The sequence below is a fragment of the Elaeis guineensis genome, chromosome 10 (genome assembly GCF_000442705.2).
Source record: "Elaeis guineensis isolate ETL-2024a chromosome 10, EG11, whole genome shotgun sequence".
Classification (NCBI taxonomy): Eukaryota; Viridiplantae; Streptophyta; class Magnoliopsida; order Arecales; family Arecaceae; genus Elaeis; species Elaeis guineensis.
The window spans coordinates 56,372,997-56,387,813 of NC_026002.2; the positions used below are offsets into that span (position 1 = coordinate 56,372,997).

General features: G+C 44.0%; 1 protein-coding gene and 1 non-coding gene across 7 annotated transcripts in view; one reads left to right on the top strand and one right to left on the bottom strand.

Moving 5' to 3' along the window:
- The window catches only part of LOC105035396 (probable DNA helicase MCM8), a 36,414-nt gene that overhangs the window by 4,346 nt on the left and 17,251 nt on the right, over nucleotides 1-14,817 (top strand). The gene's annotated exons all lie outside the window — the stretch shown is intronic.
- Nucleotides 12,498-12,603, bottom strand: LOC114913302 (small nucleolar RNA R71). The gene has a single exon (XR_003799311.1). It is a non-coding gene; the product is annotated as a small nucleolar RNA R71 (small nucleolar RNA).

A 14,817-nucleotide genomic window follows, 5' to 3' on the forward strand; every position in this document is an offset into this window, starting at 1 on the left:
TATGGCGACCTTATATGGGGCGACACCTGAGGATCAGCCGACAGACGAGCTGGATGTACGTGACGAGCTAACTGAACAAATAGATCATGTAGTGGAAGATCTTATCTCGATGCCAATTGATGAGGATCTGAACAAAGTGGTCAAGATCGGCTCCAATTTGTGTGAAGAGGATCGTCGTCACCTCATCTCTTTTTTGTAGGCCAATGCAGATGTATTTGCTTGGCCGGCCTTTGATATGCCAGGCATTGACTTGGAGATCATAGTTCATCGGCTTAATGTGGATCCGAAGCATCGTCTGGTCAAACAAAGAAGCATAGTTTTGCTCTCGAGTGACAAAAGACCATACAGGAAAAGGTGGACAAGCTTTTAAAGGCAGGATTCGTCCGAGAAATCTATTATTCAGAATGGTTAGCTAATGTTGTCCTCGTTAAGAAGGCTAATGGGAAGTGGCGCGCATGTATCGACTATACCGATCTCAATAAGGCATGCCCAAAGGATAGTTACCCCCTGTCTCGTATTGATCAGCTGGTGGATGTGACTTCAAGGCATCAACTCCCATCTTTTGTGGATGTGTTCTCCGGATACGATCAGATACGTATTGCCCCTGAAGATGAAGAGAAGACCTCATTTGTCACTGACTAAGGTCTTTTTTACTACAAGGTTATATCCTTCGGCTTGAAGAATGTGGGTGCGACCTACCAACAGCTCGTCAACAAAATCTTCAAAGAGTAGATCAGCAAGAACATGGAGGTGTATGACATGGATGACATGCTTGTCAAAAGCAGAGCTGTCAAGCACCATATCGCCGACCTTGAGGAGACATTTGTCATGCTGTGACGCTTTCAAATGAAGCTTAATCCCAACAAGTGCGTGTTTGGCATTACCTCTGGTAAATTCCTTAATTTCATGGTGTCTCAACGAGGGATTGAAGCGAAGCTAGAAAAGATTCAAGCTTTCTAGGAAATGAAACCTCCGAGGACGATCAAAGAAGTATAACGCTTGACCGAAAGAATCGCAATTTGGAACAGATTTCTCTCAAGGTCGGTCGAGAGGAGTCTCCCCTTCAAAGCTTTTAAACAAGCGAAGAACTTCCAATGGTCGGATGAGTGTCAAGTTGCATTTGATGATCTAAAAAGATACATCGACTCACCTTCTTTCCTTAGCAAGCCAGAATCTGGAGAAGTTCTGTACTTGTACCTTATTGTTTCACCCTTGGTGATTTGTTCGATCCTCATCTGGCAGGAGGTCAAAGTGCAGAAGCCAATTTATTATGTTAGTTGGGTGCTCCATGATGCTGAGACTAGATATACGAAGCTTGAGAAGGTAGCTATACTCTTGTGGTGTCTTCTAAGAAGCTACGCCCATACTTTCAGGGACATACCATCGCCGTCCTCACCAATCAGCCCATCATGTCAATACTCTATTGGCCTGATATCTCAGGACGATTAGCTAAGTGGGCCGTCGAGCTAGAAGAATTCGACATTAAATATCTACCTCGATCGTCCATCAAAACTCAGGCACTGGCTGATTTCGTCTTGGAGTGCACCATCCCAGATAAGGAACAGAATAATGAGGCAGCTCCGACGATTGACGAATGCTGGGTCCATGTAGATGGTTCTTCAAACACCACGGACTCGGAAGCTGGATTGATCTTGACTAGCCCAGAGGGAGTGGTTGCAGAATACGTCCTACGCTTTGAATTTTCTGCTTTCAATACTGAAGTCGAATACAAGGCGCTTGTGACAGGTCTGAAAATGATAAAAGAATTAGGAGTTCGGCACCTCAGGGTTCACAATGATTCACAGCTCATTGTTGGCCAAATTCAGAGAGAATATGAAGCACGGGAGCCGAACATGATAAAATACCTACAGAAAGTCAAAGATCTTGCTTCCAACTTCATCATGGACATCCAATAAATACCAGGGGTGGAGAATGTGCGGGCTGATCTCCTCTCAAAGCTTGCAACACTCAGTGCGACTGACCTAAAGAGAAGCTCATATCTTGAAACTCTTGAGAAGCCGGGCATTGAAGAGCCTTCTGTGATGCAAGCAGATCTCGAGTCGAGTTGGATGGATCCAATCCTTTAATACTTGCAAGATGGTATGCTACCAGCCAATCGGGATGAAGTCAAGAAGTTGAGACATCTCGCACCTCAATATCTTGTATACGATGGGAGATTGTACAAAAGGTCTTTCACTTTACCCCTGCTTCGGTGTCTCCGCCCCTCGGAAGCTGACTATGTCCTACAAAAAGTTCACGAGGGGATCTGCAATAATCACTTGGGGGGCAAGGCCCTTGCTTACAAGGTGCTACGGAAGGGATACTTTTGGCCGACCATGTAGAAAGATGCTGCTGACCTGGTGAACAAATGCAATCAATGCCAGAGGACTTCGAATATCCAGTGCCGACCCTCAACCCCTCTGGCTCCGATCACCACATTTTGGCCCTTCGCTCAATAGGGAATGGACATCCTCGGATCTTTTTCTACGGCGGCGATGTAGAAGAAATTTTTGCTTGTCGCAATCGACTACTTTACCAAATGGATAGAAGTGGAGGCACTGGCAACTATCACCTCGGCTAAGATTTACGACTTTGTGTGGAAGTCGATCATCTATCGATTCGGCTTGCCACAAACTATTATCACTGATAATGGACAACAGTTCAACAATCCGAATTTCATAGAGTTCTGTGATAGGCTTGGCATCTCCCACAGATTGACTTCGATAGCTCATCCTCAGAGCAATGGCGAAGCTGAAGTAACGAACAGGATTCTGCTGCAAGGGTTAAAGGCTCGGCTAGGCCAGATTAAAAGATTATGGGTTGAAGAACTATACCATGTGCTTTGGGCGTATCGCATGACTCACGACTAGTGGGTTCAAATCAGAAAGACCTCTTTCAAGCTGGCTTTCGAAATTGAGGCCGTCATACCTCTTGAGATCGGTTTGTCCATGCTGCAAGTGGAGTTCGATGAAGATTGCAACTCCATTGGACTAAGGGCAAACTTGAACTTATTGGAAGAAATTCGAGAGCGAGCACGGATTCGCAAGTTAAAGGAAAATCATTCCTCGCTGGACAGCTAGTTCCTCGTCGAGCTGTGGTTTCTCACCCAATCGAACGTCAAAGCATGCATTGAATTGAGAAGGCCCATACCGTATTGTTGAAATAGTTCAGTCGGGAGTCTATCATTTTGTCAGCTAGATGAAACTCCGATTTCTAGGATTTGGAACGCCGACAACTTGCGTATCTATCATCCTTAAGTTGTAATTTTTTATTGAAATAAATAACAAAGAATTATTTCTATAGAATTATGTTTTCTTGAATAACACGTGCTCCTCATCCACGGATGAGGTGCGGAACATATCGTCCATGTTGTTCTCCATCATGCGCTCCTCAGTCACGATCGAGGAGCGGTATGCGTCTCCTACAGATCTCCATCACGCGCTCCTCAGCCATGATCGAGGAGCAGTACGCGTGTTCATGCGGATCTCCATCACGTGCTTCTCAGCCATGGTTGAGAAGCAGTACGTATCTCCATTCGGTCTCCATCGCACACTCCTCGACCGTTCCTCGACCATGGTTGAGGAGCAGTACGTATCTTCATTCGATCTCCATTGCGTGCTCTTCGACCACGATCGAGAAGCGGTACATATCTTCATCGCATGCTTCTCGACCACGATTGAATAGTACGCATCTTCATTCGATCTCCATCGCGTGCTCCTTGGCCACGATCGAGAAGCGGTATGCATCTCCATCGGATGCTTGGCCATGGTCGAGGAGCAGTATGCATCTCCATTCGGTCTCCATCACACACTCCTCGATCATGGTCGAGGAGCGATATGCATCTCCATGCGGGTCTCTATTGTGCACTCATCGACCACGATCGAGGAGCGGTACGCATCTCCATTTGGTCTCTATTACGCTCTCTATGGTCGAGGAGCGATATGTATCTCCATCGCACGCTTTTCGACTGTGGTCGAAAAGCGGTATGCATCTCCATGCAGGTCTCCATCATGCGCTCTTCGATCACGGTCGAGGAGCGGTATGCATCTCCATACGGTTCTCTATTGTGCGCTCCTCGATCACGGCCGAAGAGCGGTATGCATCTCCATGTGGATCTCCATCATGCGCTCCTCTATCACGATCGAGAAGCGATACGCATATCCATGCTGTCCTCCATCGTGCGTTCCTTGACGACACGCCTCCGCTTAATCCTTACATGCACTCCTTGATCACGATCAAGGAGTTGTATGTATTTCCATTTGATCTATTCTTCATCGCTCAAAAGATGACCTGAAGACCTAAAGATTGGATTAGTGCTACCTATGATCGTCTACACCTAGTGAAGGTTAGAAGCCGAACTCATTTATCTAAAATAGCCGACCACTGCAACTTGAAGATATTTTGATGGAAGAAAAGTAATGTATTCATTGAAAAAAGATATTTTATAAAGTTCGGTAGGTCCAATACAAAATACCTAGGCAAATATTGAGTTCTACAAAATGGACCGAACTATGCCTGAACATGAGCGAGCTGAGGTACAAAAAACTTAAGCTCCCTCGGGAGTATGAGACTCGCCAACCTCGATGTGGTCGGAGAGGATGATGACAGCTGGAGGCGGAGCCAATGCAGCATCCTTAGGCGCCCGATCTTCATGAGTCGGGCTGAAAAGCTCCTCGACCTGTAGCCCCTCGTCGCCGACCTCCTCGCCGTCCGAATCCAGGGGTCGGAGGTTAAGGTTAGGAAAATGACTCCTGGCCCTCTCTTTGAAATCTTGGATCCCCTATAAATACGAGGTCGAGCCATACTCCACCTTAAGGTTCTGAAACTCGGTCGAAGGTCGGAAGGCTTCAATCACGACAACCTTGGCAGCCTCCAGCTTCTTCTCATACTTCTTCTCGATCAATAGCTAAGCTTCAGAGTCTGCCTGAGCTTTGGAGAGCTCGGACTCCAGTCGCTTTACTTCTCCCTTCAGCGACTTGGCCTCATCCTCGGCCTTCAGCTTCGACAGTTGGGCGTCATCTGCCCTTCGAGTGGCCTAAGCGGCCTTCTCCTCGCCTCCCTGGAAATTCGTCGAGCTTCACGGATCATCTCTGAAAAATGATCGAAGTGGTGGTTGAGCTACAAAAAAAAGAATAGGTCAGTAAAAAAATTAAATCAAGTAGAAAGATCGGAATGAATCGAGGAATGACAGTAGATCGTCACTTACCTGGAGAAGGGAGTCCCACGAATCCTGGATTCGAAACGCCTTGCCTTCATTGTTGAAGGCTTCAATGTCGGTCGGTAGTAAGGCCAACCTAAGCAGAGATCGGGTGAGCTGATAATCATCGATGGCCTTCTTGGTGTTTGAGGCCTTAGCATTCGGTTGAACTTCTGTCGGAGGGGATGCCTCAGTTGGTAGGTCGGTCGGGCGAGAAGACATGCGCATCGAAATCCAAGTACTCGAACCTCGCTGCGACGAGGACACAGAAGGCCTGGGGGCAGCCCTGCCGGCACGACAGATTGGAGTGACGCCACCGCCTTTGCTGGCGTTGAAGACTCCTTCCTCGGGGCACTGCTTGGTCCCGAGGAACCCCCAGCTGTGGGCTGGGCAAGGACGGCCTCAACTCGATCGTGTTTGGGAGCAGGGGCCGTGCTTGCTTTCTTCCTTTTCGCGGCCCGACGAAGAGCTTCAATGTCTTTAGGATTCATTGCTGCATGAAAGATAAGGTTAGTCAAAAGAAAATAAAGTCGGGCTAAATAAGATGCAAAAAATTACTTTTAGGGTCGGCCGAACTCAACCCGACCTTGAATAAAGTTTCCTTGTTAAGGAGCTTGGACAATAGAGGGGGAGTAAGACTGAAGATCTGCTCCAATACCTCTCCCTTGGCGTCTGATAATGTTGGAGCTCTGACCGCCGATCTATGAGGTCGACCCCACGACATATTGAAGTCTCAGGGTTGCTCGGTTGAGACAAATAAGAAACGCTCCTTCCAATTGTGCACTGAGGAAGGAGCACCTCAGAAGAGACGATATCCTTTCCAAGAAGAGACGTACCACCACCCGACCTCTGTAGGGTGCTCCTTCAGTGTGAAGCAAGTCCGAAAGAGGTGGGAGGTCGGTTCGACCCCGAGGAGAAGGCAGTGGGTGAAAAAGCCTAAAATTTGGTGCCAGGAGTTTGGTGCTATGCTACAGGGGCTTATTTTATATAAATTTAAAAATTCTATGACCAAAAAGTGAAAAGACAGTCGAAGACCGGCCTTCAGAGCTTCCTCGTAAAGACCTACTCAGCCTTGACGAGGAAGAGCTATCCGTTCTTCGGGAATGGCGACCTCCAGCCTGAACTCGGTTGGGACCTAGTATTTCAACCTAAAAATCTCTAAGTCCTCGGAGGTGAGGATGGAGTTTACTCTAAAAGGATCGAAGTCCGGGACTTTACTCACTTTGGGCCTGCCCGGAAAGCAAGCTATGTCGGACTTAGGGTCCGCACTCCTAGCGTCGTCACTCGAGCTTCAGGTAGATGAGGACGAACTCGACGCACTCATGATCAGTAACAAAAAACTGACCTACAAATGATGCGGTCGAGCAAACGAAGGGCGTAGATGGGGTCGATGGTAGCTCGGCTTCAATTGAGCAAAATCTTCGAGAATACAAGTGATAGAGTTCCCCTTTTGAATAATGGAAGCAATAAAAATGAAGTTACCATGGTTCTATTTATAGAAGGTCAGGACGGCTCCGATCTATTGATGATTTATCTCCCTCCATCGATGTTCGACAAATGGCAGCCTTTGATTGGTCAAACCATGGCTCTTGCGGATCCGAGGAATCAACGGCCCAGATTTGATGATGATTCGACTTGGAAAATCGATCTTCGACACGTGTCAATAGAGGACAGCTTAACAAGATCAGTCTCGACCTCAGATTGGTACTCTCTTTGATCGACCTATCGGAAGCTCGACCTTGAGAGTGGGGGGCATCTGCTGTAGATCTAAACCTCATCCTCGGTTGCCACATCCTTGTGTCCGATCGAGCTATAGGAGATTGATGTTTACCAGATTATAAGTATACGGTAAATACGAAGATCACCAGGCACGACCTACTAAGTCAGCAGTAGTTTCTATTCCTCAACCTACTTACCTCGTTCTTGGACGACCTACTATAGCTCGTACCTATCCGATCTATTCTACATTGTCTGTAGCCAGCATGTGCCCCACTCCGTAACCTCGGCTCTGGATGGCCTACCATGGCTCGTCCGTAGTTGAGCTAACTCCTCACTGTCAGATTTCTCTCTCTCTCTCTCCCTCCCTCTCTCAAATTAGGAAAGTCCAGATAGAGTGAAATTCCTCTACGATCGAGTCTCTCATAAAAGAAAAATATCTTATCTGAATCAATCGTATGACAAATCCAGAAGCTATCCAGACTTCGAGATGGATACGACTCCAACTCCTCCCCTATAAATAAAGGGGTTTTGTGACCCTCAAAGTAAGTTCTCCACTTTGTGCTTTCTTTTTCTCATTATTCTCCATCTTCTGACTTGAGCATTGGAGGGCCTTCATCGGAGAATATCCCGGTGAGGAATTTTTGTAGGTACTTGGACGGAGCTCTAGCGGCAGTCTCACCTTGGCTGATCAACCTCGGCATTCGATCTCAGACGGGGAGATCAAAAGCAACAAGGATATTGCATGGTTTGTCGAACCATCTCGAATTGGACGGTTCAGGGTGTTTCAAGCCGTGTCCATCGCAAATCAGGATGGTTCGATCCTTCGAATTAGAATACTAGAGCAAGGTTTTAAATCCCGTAGGACGGGGGCATCTCGATTTTTGTCTGAAATGGGACGCCCCGCATCCCATCCCGTCTCGGTGGCCATCTCGATCGGGCGTCCCAACGGCCATCTCACGGGCGTGGATTTTTTTTTAAGACGAGGATGAGGCCGTGCTTCGCATGATATCCCACCTCCGTATTGCATGCACAAGGGCAATTAGACCGCGCAAATTCCACGGCGCCATGCTACCCCTTGTATTTCACCAATTTTGGATTGCACGCTCTCCATCATGTCCCACTCGAATCCTACGGTGGATAACACGCCATGTTACCTTTTTTATTTCATTGATTTCGGACTGCACGCCATGCACCGTGCATATCCTTTGGGATTTGCCTTGAGTGGCTGCATCTGGAGCGGTCGCGCGAGAGCCCAAAGGCTCCATGTCTCCAAGCCTTAATTCCTTTCCCTCCGTCGCTGCCTCCGGTCCTTTCGTCCCTCCTCCCTCTCTGGCCTCTCGATTGGCTCTCTCTCGGCATGCTCTCCTCTCAGAAAAGCAGAGTCGAAGGAGAAGACAGTGCTCCCTCCGACAATGATGCGAACGCCGACTCACCAGCAGAAAAAGAAAGAGATCGGTACCCCTTCTTGGCTTCTCCTTCATTCTTCTCCTTATTCGAAGCATCATCACCAAAAAAAAAATAGGGCACGATCGGGACGGTCGTGCCGGTGCCTGATTCGGCTGGGATGAAGTCGGGACAGTTGGGACCAAGGTCGGAAGTGCATTTTGGGGTCCGCACCCGTTCCTGATGTCAGAATGCCAAAGGAACTAGACGGGACGGTTGGGACTACCCCTGTCCCGCTGAGACTTAAATCCTTGTACTAGAGGAGGGAGAGGGAAAAAGAGGAAGAGCGAGAGAGAAGAGGGAGAAAAGAGGGGACGACATTTTCGGAGGGCCAATGGTGGCCTATCGAGGCCGTCGAGGGCTATGGAGGCCTTCGCGACTCCGTGTTACTTGATAGGATGTTTAATCGAGAGAGAGAAAGAGGAAAAACGAGGGTATTGGAGGAAGGTGCAACCAGCATAGAGGCAGTCAGAGGGCGTTGGATGGTTGCTGTGGCCATCGGGTAGTGAAAAAGATGCGGGCGGAGCCGTGGAGCAGGGGTGACCTTTATTCATCATATTTTTTTAAACGATGATGAATAGTGAAGCAGAAAAATGCATTGTCGGCTTCATTGTGTTGGGGTTTTTTTGAAAAATCCTGTGAAATAGGAATGATTGCTCCTGTTTCACACCGCAGAGCCACAGACCGCAATTTCACTATTCGATGGCCACAGTGGCCAGCAGAGGCCCTCTGACGGCCTCTACGCTGGCTTCCTCTCCCTTCTTTCTTTCTCTCCCCCTCTCTTTATCTCTCGGTCGGCTGTGATTTGGTGAAAGAAGTGGAGGCCTTGGCGGCCCTCTGAGCGTGCCCGCGGCCCACCTATGGCTACCGCCAGCATCTCCTCCAGCCACTCTCTCTCTCCCCCTTCTCCCTCCCTCTTTATCCCCCTCCTTTCTCTCTTTTCCTCCTTGGTTTCTTTCTTCACTTCTATATCGATTTGCACTGATCCGATTTGGTACGAATTTGTACTGACTCATACCGCTGGCCAGTCAGCACGAAACTCGATACTGGTTCTGTGGATCTTGGTACATTATTTTTATACATATGGATGATTAGGCTTCATTCTATCTAGGTGATTCTGCATTAACTGTTATTTTTTGAAATTTGTAGAACTTGACTTATGCATTAAATACATTTGAATTCAGATGGAAGGTTTCCATTGTTCCTTATGACTTTTTTTCTTGATATCTTTTTCCCCTTTGCATCTAATTATCATGTTCCATTATTAACTCAAGGGGATCAAACTAAACCGAATCCTATCCATTGACTATGATATTTGTTTCCTGTGTCTGTTTTTGCACTTATTGGCTACATATGATCAATGGCATTAATATGACATAAGAAATATTAAAACCTTTGTTATTTAATCTCTATTGTTTAATATTTGATACTTATACTCTTTTTTAGGAATTATTAATTATGAAGACTAATCACATACCAACAAGCAAAGGCCCCCAACTTTTGCAGTGATGAAGCCCAAGTTAAAGTCCAAATTAGCCTGCCTCTATTGACAAATTTTCAGCCAATATGTGCATCCAGGCTAGAAAAAAGCAATTAGGGACCACAATGGTCGCACAGCCCACAGGGGCATAAGGCCCATCGAAACAGACGCTCATCGGCCCATACAGCAAGCCCACAGAGCCACTCGGTCCACACACGGTGCACAGCAGTGCACAGAGCAATACCACGCGGTCCATGCGCGTGGTGCATGGTAGAAGAGGCACGGTCCACGTTGCGGCTCATAAGCAGGCTTTCACGCGATGCAGGCGTGGTTGGCGTGTGTGGGTGCGGGCATGCATGCAAGCGGATGCGAGTGCGGGACTTAGGGCATGGTTCAAATGCGGGCTTGAGACCGATGGAGACAGGCTTATATGCGGATGGTTTAAGCAGCTTGAGATGCATATTTGACATGCCTAAGTTTTTGGGGTGCCACAACCAAAAGAGGAAAATAGGGGAGGCATGAGAGATTTGAGGAGTTGAGAGTATGGGACGGCTGTGACTCTAGGAAGTCTTGAGGGCTATAAAAATGGGTGTGGGGTGGCTTGAGAAATTTGTGGGGGAGTAAAAAAGGAGAGAAATTATAGAGAAATTTTGTAGAGAGGAAGAAAGGGAGGTTGCCAGGGTTTTGGAGTTTGGGAGAGAGTTTGTGGCAGCATAAGGGGGTTCTGGGTCTTCTTCTTTAAGTTCTTCCCTAATAATCAAAAGAAGATGGAGCTTTTAGCGGTGAGTGAGATTTAATCCATGAGCAGCTAAACCCTTCATCCTTGGGAGAGTAGATGAAGTCTTTAAGTACAGATTTGTATTTTTATTTCATGCATCTTATTGTATATCTTTTTCTATGCAATCAACTATTTAAACATTGTAAGGCATCTTTCTTTTAAATATGATTGAATATTTTGCAAGCATAGAGAGTTTCTGTGATTCTTTTCCATGCGTTTAAGTAGTCGTATTCATGATTTTATGATGCTTGATCTCGCTAGCTTATGACTATGTAGAGACAAGTCGTGATTTAAGGATACGATTCGTGCTCAGCGAGATAAGTTATGTTGAGAACAAGATCGTAGATTTATCTTTTTATTATCATTACAGATAGTTTGTAGTGATTTGGATTGCTTTGATTAAAATACTAATTTGTGATTAAGGATGGATTCGAAAATCCTGCAGCACTTTTTTTAATCTGATTTTTTTAAAACTTTATATCTATCAACTTGTTTCTTTTGTTTTTTCTAAACCCTAAAATTCTTATTCTTTCACCGTATTTTTTAGTTTGAACACAATTCAGCCCTTTGATTCCTGAGGATTCGACATCTAATCTCACCTTATTCTACGTAATAAGTTGAGTCAGATTAAAATTTTTATTTTTGGTGCTTGCGACAACATCAAAATTTTGGCGCCGTTATCGGAGATCATTGGCACGATTGTTTCAACATAAAACATTAAAAAAATATCATAATACATATAGTGACATTAGAAACAAAAATAAAAAAAATAATAATTTTATTTTGCTTGGACATCTTGTTTGTTGCATTACATTCTCATAACATATTGTAAGGGCACAAACCCTAATACAAAATAAGATAGGGATCTTATCATCCTTTCTTGGCCCACAAACAAGAGTCCTTCATTTTGTATTGACCTAACCTTAATTAAAATCAATTAGACGTTAGCCTCTAAGGAATTCGAGCTTATTAAGACAAGAGAACTTGAAAGTTGGATCAGATTTGGAATTGATCAATCGATTGGTGTCTAAGAAAAGTGGTTCAGGAACTAGGCCTGAAGAATGATGATTATTTAATTAGGACCGTTGCGAAAGCACAGGGAGCCTCCTACCAATCTTACACTTATCTGGTCAATGGTTAACTTTGAACTTGGAGGGCTTGAAGGGAAACTTGGAATAGTTAGAAACTATCTAGATTTAGATTAAATCTTAGCTAGAGTTTATCTTTTGTGCAAAATTTGTTTGCAATTAAATTAAAAAGGAGAAAACTAAAAAATATTCCTCTCATCTATCTCTTAGATTTAGGTTCCTCTAGGTATCTCACCTCTAGATTTCTTGTTTCTCTTCCCTTTTATACAAAAAGTAAAAAAAAAATTTAAGATTCTTTTGATCTAGAACTCTTGGTTGCATGCTTGGTCATCGATCTTTACAATCAGAACTGCAACCATTAGACCAAGAAATTGAAAAGACTTTTAGAACTACTCGATCTAGAAATATAGTTGAATGCGGTGAACCCAACCCTCCTCATCAATTAAAAGAGTGTTTCACTCTGTCCTCATATACATATTCTTCTTGTATTCAGGTGCCCCCTACAGAGGCCTCCCAATATGAGATTAAGTCCAATATCATTCAAATGCTGTTTTCTTTCTATGGACTTAGTAATGAAGATCCATACAAACACCTAGATGAATTTCTTGGATATGTTCCACTATCAAAATCTAGGATTTTTTTGATGATACTCTTAGGTTGAAATTATTTCCCTTTTTGCTTAGGGGCAAGACCAAACTTGGCTACATTCGTTAGACTCACTGACCATTTCAATCTGGAATCAACTTCAAAGAGAATTTCTCAAGAAATACTTTTCAGTTGGAAAAACTAATCAAATTAGGAAAGCCATCACTAGTTTTTTCCAAATGAGTGGAGAATTGTTTCATGAAACATAGGAGAGACTTAAGGACCTCATTCGTAAATGTCCGCACCATGCTGTCCCTAAATGGTAATTAGCTTAGTGCTTCTATAATGGATTATCAAAGAAACACCGACAAATGATCGATGCTTTATGCAGAGGGACATTTATGCTAAAAAGTGAGGATGAGGCATGATAGTTATTTGAAATTCTTAGTGGAAATTTCTTGCACTACATGTCTGCCTCTTGTAGAGATAAACCCATGTTTGCCCAAAAAAGAGGTGGAATCTATGAAGTTGAAAATTCCATAGATATCCACAATAAAGTAGATGAGTTATCCCAAAAACTAGATCATTTACTGAATGTCGGACACTCTTCTGCTCCATCCTTTCTTGCTCAAGATGTTTGTACTTTATGTTCGAGTCACACCCACTTTGTGAGTGAATGCCCAGCTGCACCCCAATTTTCTGAGTTTGTACAAGAGCAAGTTTAACAAGCCCAAACCCAAACTACTTATAGATCAGGAAATAATCTTTTTTTTAATACTTACAATTCAGGCTGGAGAAATCATCCAAATTTTTTCTGAAAACCACAACCAATGGGTAACCTGATTATGCAAAGACCAAGTCACCCGGATGTGACTTATAGGCATATGCCCTACCCATAATTTCAAAATGTTCCTCCACCCGCTCCAATTATCCATAATTTGGCTTTTGAAGAGAAAGTTTTACAAACATTAAAGGGGCTAGAAAGCAACACCCAGATCCTTCACTCCCATACATAATCCACAGCCAAACTAGAGACCCAAAATCAGCCAGCTAGCTACTGCATTCAATAGGAGAGGAGGAAAGTTGCCTAGTCAACCTGAGAGTAACTCGAAGGGACAATATATGGTTGAGAGTTCCAATACCTTTGAAACTTTTTTAGAACATACCAAATCTGTTATGACTCTCAGAAATGGAAGGGTCATTGAGGAACCTAGCAAAACCAATAATGAAACTTTGATCAAGTCCGAAGTGCTCAAAGATAAGGAGGATCCGACATTGAGGGATGAACCAACTCCATTAGCACTTCCTTATCCACCTAAGGTTTCATTTTCAAGTGCTCTAGAATTCTTTATTCCTTTTAATGAGAAGGGAGAAAGGATAGATGAAATGTTGGAATTGTTCAAATAAGTTTAGATTAATCTCCTCTTGGATGCAATCAAACAGGTCTTAGCTTATGCCAAATCCCTGAAAGATTTGTGCATAAAGAAACGCAAATCCAAATCACAAATCCTAAAGAAAGTTTGTCTCATCGAACAAGCTAGTTCAGTTTTCTAGCACACTACCCCTCCTAAACTTAAGGACCCAGGTGCCCCTATCGTTTTCTATGTTAGAGGGGATGTTCACATTGAAAAAGCACTTTTAGATTTGGGGGCAAGTGTTAATCTTCTTCCTAGCTCAGTGTACGAATTTTTGGGATTTGGAGAGTTGAAACCCACTTTTGTTATTTTACAACTAGTTGATAGATCTATTAAGGTACCATTTGGGATGATTGAAGATGTTCTAGTCAAGATAGATGAGTTTTACTTTTCAGTTGATTTTTTTGTCCTTAACATGAAACTTGGTATCAACCCTAGACAAATTTTCATCATTTTAGGCCGACCTTTCCTAGCTACAGTTAATGCATATATCAATTATAGGACAAGAGTCATGGACATCTCTTTTGGGAACAAAAAGTTGCGATTGAACATGTTCAATGCTTCCCAAGGACCACAAATTGATAGCTGTTTCGAAGTGGATATACGAGATAAATTGACACCATCAATTTGATGGATCCGGTATACGAGACACATTAAGATTCAGGAAGTTTGGCTGAAAACTCTAAACTTAGCACTTTTTGGAAGGCAACCAATTTCTCCATCTTAATTTTCTTTAGGTTTAAAAATAATAAAATGACTGAGTTACATTCACTTGTAGGGACTTGGATTGGAATGCTGAAAGCACCTATCAACTCAAGAGCACATTTATCCCAGGTGACATCTCTCCTTGTTCTTCCTTTTTGCCCGCATCACTTTATTTTCCTTACTCCATTGACGACAATGTCGTTTAAGTTGGGGAGAGGGATAAATTAATAAATCCTTGAATATATTTGTGATTACGTATGCGATTATGCTTTATAGGTTAATCATGTATTTTAAGAAACAATTGATGCACAGTCCAGAGAATTTTTGAAATATCGAGGGATCAAATATTAAGAAACCCAATAAATGGTTAAGTCTGGAATGAAAATCAATTTTTGAGCATTCCTAAC